This window comes from Eleginops maclovinus, chromosome 8, assembly GCF_036324505.1.
Source record: "Eleginops maclovinus isolate JMC-PN-2008 ecotype Puerto Natales chromosome 8, JC_Emac_rtc_rv5, whole genome shotgun sequence".
NCBI classification, from domain to species: Eukaryota; Metazoa; Chordata; class Actinopteri; order Perciformes; family Eleginopidae; genus Eleginops; species Eleginops maclovinus.
Genome location: NC_086356.1, coordinates 4,958,660 through 4,969,831, shown reverse-complemented (window position 1 = coordinate 4,969,831; position 11,172 = coordinate 4,958,660). Strand labels below are relative to the sequence as shown.

Sequence of the window (11,172 nt, the reverse complement as noted above, 5' to 3'; positions counted from 1 at the left end):
TCCTGTCTTCCTTGGTACCCTTCCTCGCCCCCTCTTCCCCCCTTTGCTCCCTGAGCCCCCGAGTGGCTCGCTTGATTCTGTTTCATCGCACATCAAACAGGCCTGACGCTCTCCACGCAGGCAGGACCCAGGGACTGAAACATCTGCACGGGGAGGCATGCAGGGGTGTGTGGGGGGGGTGACTCCGGCCTCTGAGGGAGGGGAGGGAGGACCCGCCGTGCCACAAGCAGATGTCACCAGGACCCGAACAGCAGGCTGGGGGGACGCCGCGGGGAAAGAGATGTGTAGTGAGGGAGCCACCCCTGCAGCCCAGCCGGGGGAAGTCTCTCCAAACCTCTGCTCCCCTCTCCTCACCTCACCTTGCAGCCCAACTCCCCCCTCCTGCTCCCCCTTTTGACAGTACAATTAGGTAATTAGTCACCTCTGCGCTAATAACCTAATCATTACTTGTCTGTGTGTGTTTTTCTCTCTATTTCAAAATGCGTATCCTCCACAGGCGCCCCCCTGAGTCCTGACGTGGAGGTGGAGGGGCCGATGAGGCGCACAATTACCTTTGTCTGGATACTCCCCGTGGCACACAGAGAGCCCAGGCTCTGATCCAAACCAAAGTAAAAGGCCCATTTTTAATGGAGACAGAGAGCCTGCTTTTTGGAGGGGGGTCAAGATTGCTCTAACATCCATTAGCACCGGTGCTATTTCATCACTGCCACATTCTGGCAGGCGGGAGCTGCGGAGGGACTGTGATCAGCCTCCGTTGAGCGCAGACGCTGACATTTCCCCAGTTAGTGAAAGTGGCAATCGGGAGCTTCTGCTGTCAATGAGTCATCAAAGGGCTTGTTTGAGAACAGCTGTTGACGTCAGTGCACTGCCAAAAGCATTAACCCTAGTTGAGAAGTGAAGTTTTTTCCTGAATTGCTGATGATCCTTTCATCTGCATGGGCAACATGCTGATCTCAAAGTTCACAGAAGTGTTATCTGTCATCAAAAAGGGATCATCTCCTGACAGTGTTTTCTGGAAGACTTTGGAGAGGATGAGCAGAACAATGAATGTAATTAATGTGTTTTTTTGCATTTTGGGTAAGTGCTTTACATAGCTGTTCAACATTTCCAAAAGCATATATTTAAAAAAAATGGATGTATATTTTTTCATGTTTCGGGAACAAATGTGATTCCATTCATTCAAGTTGTGTGCGGAACTTAACGTGGATGATACATCATTCCTTTTCTCACTTTTATGTCTACTTTTTTCAAAGATATGTTCTCACTCTGCATTGGTTTCAAATAAGTTCATGCTCTCACCGAGTGATGAAGCTTAAGACTGAGTTAAAAAAGTTATAGAGACAGGATTTATACTCCTGTGAGACTTGTGGATTGGAATAAGAAACAAATGTATTGAAGTAAAAATGTCAAAGTAACAACAACCTACAGCCACTGCTCCTAGTACTAGGATGGGTTAAATGCAGAGGACTAATTTCACTGTGTGTGCTCTGCTGTGTGCATGTATGTGACTAATAAAGAGGGTTTCATCCTCCGATTCTAACTTCTATCTGCTACTGACTCTTGTGCTTTGAGCTAAATGCTAATGTCAGCATGCTAAAATGGACACAATGCTAACACAAAAAAAAAACTAAAATCATTCCTGAATACTTGACTTGGACTTAAAAACATTAAAGCAGCTCTTAAGTAATGCCAAGATTACTTAAAGTACATGATTCACTGCTCTAAATCATGTACTTTGAACTGAAAGAAGAACAACTGCTCGTCAATTTTTCGATCTGGAAACGGAAGCAACTTCAAGTAAATTAGCAGGTTTTTAAAACATGCGGAAACATTGGCACCAGCTGATCTTTCCCAGATTGTTTTTAATTTGAAGCCTTAAACACATCTACTTTTCCCTTTTGAATCATTTTCAAATCTCCACAGACTACAATCTCCCCAGCAGCACAGAAAAGCTGCTCATCTTTACCATGAAACCGACCTCTTCCACTCCTCATAATCTAGGCTCATGTTTTTGGTTTGTGGAGTTTGGATCCCCTGCTGTGCTCGCAGCAACAGCCGTCATGTCATCCTCTTTATTATTCAGATTTCTTGGAGCCAAACAGCTGTTTTGCATGGCAGATGCCGTGCATTAAAACTCGTCCTGACTCCTGACATTCAGGTGGCAGATTGAAGGTCTTGAATAAGGCGCAGCGAGAAACACATAAAGACTAGTTGCTGTTGAAAACAAAGTTATATCGTAAATTCCCAGTACACCGGTGAAGAATTGCAACAGACTCTACTTTTAAATGTACTATGGGGGTTGTTAGTGTGAAATCTGCACATAGTTTAGATCCATACTTGTATATAAATTAAGTTCTAAAATGAATAAAACATCTAGACTTGATATGCAGGGATTTTTTAACTACGGAGACAAGCGTCAAAGCACAGAGAGAGAAAATTAATCGCCGCAGCAAGCAACAATATTTCTCCTCCATAACAAACTGCTGCAAATGGATTTCACAGGCTAGAGCGTGGTAGGCAGCAGCCTTTATTAGACGGAGCTGAATGCATTGCTTTTGCTTGACGCCGAAGTCGGTGCACTTTATCACGGCTCGGGTAATGAGAGATAACTTCCCTGCGTCTGCGGGAACCGAGTCCGGCCCCCACAAACCCCATGCATTTTTTATCAGCTGCAATTACTCAGAGCTTGTTGATTTTTCCCATTCGTTTCATTTGGGAACATTTGCATCAGATAACCAGAGGCCCGCTGTAGGGCTAACGGAGCCGCGCTGCAGTATATTATAGGTCTCCGACTGTTTGACAGCACACCCGAATATTTCTAATCGTCAGGCTGCGGCAAGAGAGGTCAGCTGGTTCCTTTTGACGTTTGGTGTCAACACTATTTCAGTTCAACTTTTCTTTGGTCAAAACTTCTAAATGTTAGATAAACTCAAACGATGTGATTAGTATCATGAGTATCCAACTAATTAACCCCACCATCAATTGACAACCCACTCCCCCTCCTACCTTCCTATCATATTCCTTCAGTTTAATTGATTTCACAGTTGGGTGCTTATCCATTTATGCTTAGAATCAGTCCTTTCCTTGAACATTAATTTAGATGTAGTCTATTTGACATGTGGTTGACATTACTATTAAATGCATTGTGCAATTGCTTATTTACATGGCAAATACACACATCTGCTCAGAGTCATTCGGCTACATTTGCACTACAGTGACACTATAAATAAACAGACCATAAATCATGGATCGTGTCCTGAATTGCTTACAACCTTCCACCGTTCATACCCAATTCTTTAATATTCCAGACATCATAGGTTTGTCTATTGCTATGTGTTTTTTCCTTGCGGTTCAGATCCAAAATCAGATTAAAAGTCATACAAATAAAGGAGGATCGTGCAGACTTTCTTTTCTCTTCTAGTAGATTTTCATAATTTTTTCTGGTGAAAAAACTATTCTGACATAAGCAATTTATAAACATATAATTCACACAACTGGTACAGAAGTGTATTATCTGTATCCATCCCTGTGCCATGCTGGCAGGCCTCTCTCATCAATTATAATTAACTGCAGTTCGGATCAATTAATGGTGCATGCTTGAAGTGAAGATGAAGGGCTGAAAATGAAAGTCTCCCTGACAGGACAGGGTAGAGGAGGGCTGATTGACAGGACGCCTCCTCACCCGATCGGGGTTACGAGACCGGGGTGGCTGCTTCCAGGTGTCTCGGATTTGTTGTAATTGACAGGTGCAGAGAGACGTTACGGGGTCCTGGCGGAGCTCTGCGCCGTTTATGCATATTAACGCGTCAAAAGTACAAATGAATAAATAAACTGGTAAGCACAAATCAGGCACTTAGCCTGAGGGGATGCCATCATTACCAGATTAAACAAAGTGACTAATCACAAAAACAATCCGCTTCTGAAGTGGAGGGAGTCAAAAGACGCCAAAGCTTGGGGGTGAAAAGCTAAGTCTTCTTAATTATTCAGCTAGCCAAACAAAGACGTGAAATTATAATGAATAGAGTCGTGACAGATAATATTTTTATTTTTCAACAGCTACTGTAGATTATGCAGCTGCGGGGTGGCTGCTTTGATGACCGGCTTTGTTCAATATTTACATGAGGACATATAGGAGAATCGGGTGTTTTTGACGATGGAAATTGCAGAATTCAAACCGAATAGGAGCCTTGAGGACGAGATCACAGGGATGGCACAAATTCCCAAAGCAGCCATCCAGCGAGGGTACCCGAGGTAGAGGCCTTGTGGGAATACTTTGGGTCAGTCTAAAGAAGAAGGTGAGAAAACAGATAACGAACAATCGAGTCCCACGCAGGGTGTTTTGACAGTAAAAAGAAAATCCTTCTTCCTTTGAAACCCAAATGAGCCGATGCGGGGTCATTGTTCCAAACACACAGCCATGCCACTGCCCATGAATCAATTCCTTAGATGTCAGAGTCGGAGCCAGACTTTCCTGGTGCTTTTTGTTTTTTTTATATCACCAAGCTGACCAGAGTAGCCGTAACCTCAGCTTGAACTTCCTTCATGCCTGGACACAACTCAGCTGTAAACACATCACTTCTCTTAAATTGGCCTAAAACCGCCCCTGGTTTCCAGACTTCCTGGCACGCGCCGCAGACACCAGCCTCCTTTGACCTTCAGACCAAGCCGCGGCTTGAACCTCGGCTATTGATTTTTCTAACTATCTGTTTACTCCTCGTCTGCACACTTTCCCAGCTGCTTGGAGAGCATCGTTTGCCCCGAGGCGATCAGCAGGGCTCAGCTTGTTCCAGTCTTTGATCATCGTTCAGCCAGCGGATTAACATATGCACACTCTCTTCCTCCCTTTGTCGCTGAGCTTGATAATAAATCTACGGCCTTCCTCTCTCTCTCTCTGTCTCACTGTGTCTCTCCTCCCTCTTTTTTTGCTCCAATATGGGACGAGCCATGAATCAATCACCCCGCTTTACGCCCTCGTGTCCGACATGGATGCAAATCACAGAAGGATCTGCTGGTAAAGCTCTGCTTATTAAATCCCGATGCCTGACTCATTACAAACCGCTCCGGCACATGCATGTCGCCAAGATGAACAGCAGGTAGCACCCGTGAAATACAGCAACATTGGTGAGGCTAAAACACAGACAGATGAGATTAACCGATTTCTGCGACTCTTATCTCAACGGAGGCCCAAACTATGCCTCGCCCACTTTGCCAGGACTAAGAGAGAATGGAAGGCTAATGAAGTTAATTACAGCATCATTACGGGAGGTTACAGCCCCGTCTAAAAAGAGGCTTAATCTGAGGAAGGCTGCAGCGCGAAGGCTCGCATTCATACCTGCCCTCGCTGTGCAGTAAGTGTACTAATTAGGTTGGTTTGAGCCTACAACCACCCCAGTTAGCTCGCTTAAAGGGACAGGACTTCTGGGGTTTAGAGAAACAATCACAAGGACTCTGCAAGTAGGACACTGACTAAATATGTGTGAGACCGAGTAGAATAAAGGGAGCATTTCCAGGTGGACAGGTTTAACTTTTTTTTCGAAAAATGCAACCTCTCTAATGGCCTCAGTTGAGACACGCCCTCTCTCTCCACTGCCTCCCTATTTTATTACGACCTAATTATATCAGTGTGTCAGCTAATGGAACCAGCACCTTGCCCTAAATGCAGCAATGCTCTCGTGGCTGAGCTTGTATTTACAGACCTTATGTTTCCGAGCCGTGTACCATTTAACCACGGCTTCTCAAGGCACGCAGGGTTGTTTAGCCTGCACTCCCCAAACCCCCCCCCCCACACACACACACACACACTCACTCACTCGGCCCATCAAGAATGCAACGGACGAGACAGAGGAGCACATGCAGTGAATAAAAATACAGTAACAACATGAGCTGAGGACTGGCAGGAGTAGGAGGAGGAGGAGGAGTGAATTTTGGACGAGTTCCCCTCTTCATCATCAGCGTGTCGGCCTGAGTGGGCCTGCGAGGTCTTGGAGCTGGGGCCCTATTAAAAAACCGAAGCCCAGCTTGTGGGAAAAGATCCGTCCTCTCACCTCGGAAAACAACAACCCCACCCGCCCCGACTGCGAGACAATCAGCCGTGCGCTGCTCGGGGTGAGGCGGCGGTGACCCGGCGTGCCGAGATGAGGCCGGTTCTACACACTGATGAGCGCTCTCACAGACATCAAACGGGGTGCCACAGACCTCCCCACGACCTGCCGGTGCTGCCTTGTCTCCTGCACTCTTCTTTTATTTGAGGTTGATACGGGCAGACGGATCGGCAAATATCGATCACGGCTCGCTCTGTAAAATTCTCCCTCAAGGTTTGAAAGGTGATTACGGGCCCTGGACCCAGCTGATGCAGACTGTGTGTGTGTGTGTATGTGTGTGTACATTTAGGTTTTTCATTCCCCACCTGTCAAGATGGGCCGAGGATACCCGCCCTATATTCTTTGGTTGGAGTGTCTCCAATCAACTGCAGAAGAGAGACGTCTTTAAAAATAAGAAACAGACAGACAGACAGGCGGGCGCTGTACACCACAGAAAATAGGTTATAAAGCGTGGAGAATAATGCATGTGAATCCCAATCATCGGAATTCAAATGATTTGGATGCATCCCCAACCAGCCATCCTCTGCTTGTCTGCCTTCTGTCGAGGCCTCAAAACTCACCAATAGGATGGGAGGGAAACAGGCTGCAGATTCGGAGGGTTTGCATTAGGAATGGCCCGTTATTAATTAAGCTTGTGGGGAAGAGTTTTTTGACAGCGGCTCCCGAGGCGGCGAGCGGTGTGGATCTTGGCGCTGACCTGGCCCAGCAGGGGAAGGAGCTGTGTCTTTGAGGTGGTGGCGGCGGTGGGGGTAGAATGGGTGGTGGGCGGGAGAGAGAGGAGGAAGGGAGGAGGGGAAGGGGGGGGGCTGGCTCCATGCCGACAGCCAGGCCTGCCACGTCTGCGTGCCCGCTTTGAAGTGTCACCTTGAGGGAAGAGCCGATGGCCGGGAAGCCGGGAGGGCGGGAGCCGCGGAGAGGAGTGGCACGGTTGGCATCGCCAGACATGGCGCTTTAATATTGCATGGGCTCCCGTCCATCTCTGTACACACTCAGGACATTCCTTCTGCTTGATTTAGTTTGAAAGTAGATCTTTGTTTTTTTTTTCCACCTCTCCTTTCCCCTCCTCTCTCGACCATGCTGCGGCTCAACACCTGTGCTGGGTTTGTGCTCATTCTTGCCTGAACAAATGTCAAGCTCTGCAGTCAGAGTAACTTTAACAACTGCCTGCGTTATCAGAGCTGACAGTGTTGCATCTGCTGAGTGAGGCAAAGTATACAGCTTGCTACAGCATGACTATATCAAATAATTACACTGCAGAAGTCCTCTCTATCCAATCAAGTCAGCTTGAATTAAAAATGATTTGAAAAATTGATTACATTTTGGAGAAAAAAAAAGGGAATGTTTTTTTTGAAATCCTTTAGAAAGCAACCGTAGAAACGACCGTCTCTTCAAACTGTCAAAATGAAATACCAAAACCCTCTCTCTGTTTCAATCTTCTTTTAAAACACAGGACCTGAAATAATACTGCAGATTGAAAAAGGTCATTCGGAGTGATTTTAGTGCACTAATGTTCTGTACATACAGGATTTGGTGATAGAACAACCTCAACCTAATTTCCCCCTTCATGCATATTAAAACAAGCAAGAACAACACAGTTTTCTAAATGCATGAAATGATTCATCTGCACAGGAAACTGACAGACTTTCTTCACTTGTTTAAGACCAAGTTAATAACAGAAATGATTTGACTGGTAAATTGATAATGCCATATTGGCCGACATGCAGCAAAAATCTGAAGAAATATTCATTCTGTTGTTGCTAATTGCCAATGCCGCTTTCATCACTTCATCAAATGGCATCTTCCTTTACGAAAATGAAGCCGTTTCACTGGGGACTAAAGTTAAACTTTTAACATGCCTCTCCAGTCGGGCTGTGTTTGCCTGACCTGCTGCCAGCGCAGTTACAGAGCGCGGCGGAGAATCAAACATGGCTTTAGTGTGAGGAGATGCAAGAGAGGGAGTTTATCAACAGAGGCTGCAGGAAGGAGGTGTTTTGAAGTGAGGAAAAACGCATTTAGAAAAACACTCGCACTGCTCGCACTTTCTACCCACTTTAACAACCGTCCCAGTTCACAAATAGCAGTTTTAACTCCCCTGATTAGCACTGACATCTGCAGCCTTTCATCTCTCCCTCCATCTTGTTTTTTTAATCAGATTAACCCAAACGGGCATCCTTTAATGGCCTCTTTTTTTAGGAAAGCTGAAAGAGGAGAGATAATTAAAATAATTAAACCGCTGGGACTGTCTGTGCACGCTCATCTCGCGCTCTTTTTCTTTTCTTCTTGCCTTCAAGTTTTGATTCCGTCTTGCTTACTGATTCCAGCAGCACAGAGAGAGAAAGACTCATCATCCTCACTTAATTGCATTAAGTTGACTCTCGGAGGTCCAATTTTTCCCTCCAACGGCAACAGCCAATGCAGGAACTGATCTTTAGGTGCATGTCAGCTTTCTAAATGTGGAAGTAGAGGGGGGAGGGCATGCTTCTAAACAGCCTTTATGGAGCATCTTTATTTAGTCAGTGGGTGTTTTTTGCATAAGGCCGAAGATAGAAAAAAAGGGGGGGGGAAAGTATCCTCTTTAATGATTATTTATTCATGGACTTTTAAGCTTTTAATGAGGACAAATGAAGCCGTTTCCAGAGTGTCAGTATGTAGTATGCTTACCAAAAAATATTCTTGTTTAGCATTTTCTTTTAGCACTGTGTCCGTGAGGAATAAACACTAACATTTGAATATAACTACAAGTTTGGAGCGAGACTTTTAAGCGATCAGTTTATCTTGATCTCGCATTAATATCAAATTTCCCACAAGTTAGGATCAGATGATGATTTATTAATTTTCAGTGCTGCTTGTTATAGGGCTAAATTGATGACATGTAATTCATGACCAGTGGATTAAAAGCAAATGGTTTATCAGAGCAGCGTTTCAAAATAAATATGTCCTTCAAATTAAAACTTTATCAATCAATGAACTCTCCGAACTTGACGAATGTATTCTCCTTTATATCAATTATTCACTCCTGTGTAATTTATTTTCATTCAAATGAACACATGTGTCGCACGTTTGTACCTACAACTTGCAAATTGACAACCGGAGAATAAAAAAGTAGGCTATACCGCTCCGTCTGAGTTATATTTCGCGCTATAGGTGTACACAGCTCCAATATTATAATTACACATCTTCAGATGAATTCAAACTTTACTTCCTGTCAGAAAAAAAGAACCTAATGAATTCTTGCATGAGGATTTTACCGAGAGCATGAGCCCCGAACATCCTCCTCCGAGTGCAGCCCCAACTTTACACAAGCTGGCATGTCTCTCCCCCCCCCCCCCCCCCCCCTCACACACACACACTTTCATTCAGATCATTTTCACAGGGCTTCATTTCAAGTTGGCACTAAAAACAGGGGAAGAATCCCTTTGCTGGAAATACTTAAGATTTATGTTTAAATTTTCATGGAATCTTTGAGAACATTGAGGAGCAATTTCACATTTGCACTGACATCTAATTTCTCAAGTAGAGTCTGAAAGCACAAATTGCCAAGGATTCCCTATGTGCCCAATTATCCTGCATCAATTTCCTTGACCCTGCGGAATGCTGGTAAATTAATCATACCACTTTTTTCCCTCTTTTTTTTTTGGACTCTCTCTCGTGAAATACATATGCACACGTTTGATAAACTAATCATACTTGGTCGGTTGTACTCACAAAAAATGATTCAGTCCTGGAAGCGGGATGAGAGTTCACAGCCAGGCCTGGGGAATAGAGAGCTGATCTCTCTCACACACACACACACACACACACACACACACACACACACACACACACACACACACACACACACACACACACACACAGTGACAGAATGCTTTTAGTGGAAAGGCTGTCGCATTTTCACCCTTATACATCCATATTTGTGTAAAAATAATCATGAATTAATAGAAATAGAAATTGTTGTAGCATCAGTCATATTCTATTTAATGTCTTTACAGAAGGGTTTTCTGCCTTTTTGATACTATTTCCTAAAAATACAGGAAAAATAACAGCTCTTCTGGTCAATATCATGAATCCAGCTGTCATATATTGAAAAGCACCATTAACAGCCTAAGCATGTGGATCATCTTCAATCATCATCTGTGTAACACCATCTTTACCACACTGCCTTACCTGTTGATCCCAACATGGCTGCGGAGTGGGCTGCATTTTGGAGCAACAGTGTCCTCTGGTGGAAACAGGATAACAAACAGAAGAATGAAAGTAAATACAAACAATAAAGAAACAGGGACACTTACAGGAGTGTGAATAAGGAAGATGGTACACTATTAAAAAAAAATAAATCGAGCTAAATCCAACATTTTGAGTGACAACATTCTATATATCCAGACACAAATCCTCAGACAAAATAAGTGAATAAACCCGTATATCCCGTTTTATAATAAAATAACTATGATAAAACCAATATGAATACATTTAGCCTGATATTGTATTTGGAGTAGGGATTACAGAGGACTCACTTCCACTCCAGCGAGATCTTTCAGCATGCAGATTCATTCTATTAAAAAGCACCACCTCCCAATTTACACTTTAAATATGAAAATGCAGATTCACTGTACAAGGTTAAATTGAGATATCCCACAACACTAAAGCAGGCTAGTCAATAAATATCCTCTTAAATCGTTGCTACAATAACTAAGCTAAGTCATTTGTGAATAATCAACATGCACCTTGGTCACACAACTGTCCTACAGTTTGTATATATGCTCTTTTCACTTACATTTATCATCACTTGAGAAATGACAGTTTTCATGCATGTAAATCAAATTACAATCATTGTTGCTGCACTGTAGGAACTAGCTAACAGCTATATTTTGTTTTGCTAACAAAACCGAAATGTTAAATTTGAGAACATTTCAGACTTACCTCTGTTGAAGAAAAGGAAATAGACCATCTTGTTGGGACTTTACGTTAGTTTAAAAGAAGATATCCATTACAGTCAAATATGCTACGATACGGCACGAGGCAGGTTAATTAGCCTAATTAAGTTCAGCCGCGCGGTGTATAACCCTTGAACAGG

At 43.8% G+C, this 11,172-nt stretch overlaps 1 long non-coding RNA gene across 1 annotated transcript; it reads right to left on the bottom strand.

The window, feature by feature from the left end:
- Positions 1-4,024: 4,024 nt before the first annotated feature.
- On the bottom strand, positions 4,025-11,115 carry LOC134868023 (uncharacterized). The gene is made up of 4 exons (XR_010166234.1): positions 11,019-11,115; positions 10,266-10,320; positions 9,807-9,868; positions 4,025-4,283 (listed from the first exon to the last, which is right to left on the bottom strand). It is a non-coding gene; the product is annotated as an uncharacterized LOC134868023 (long non-coding RNA).
- Positions 11,116-11,172: the final 57 nt, after the last annotated feature.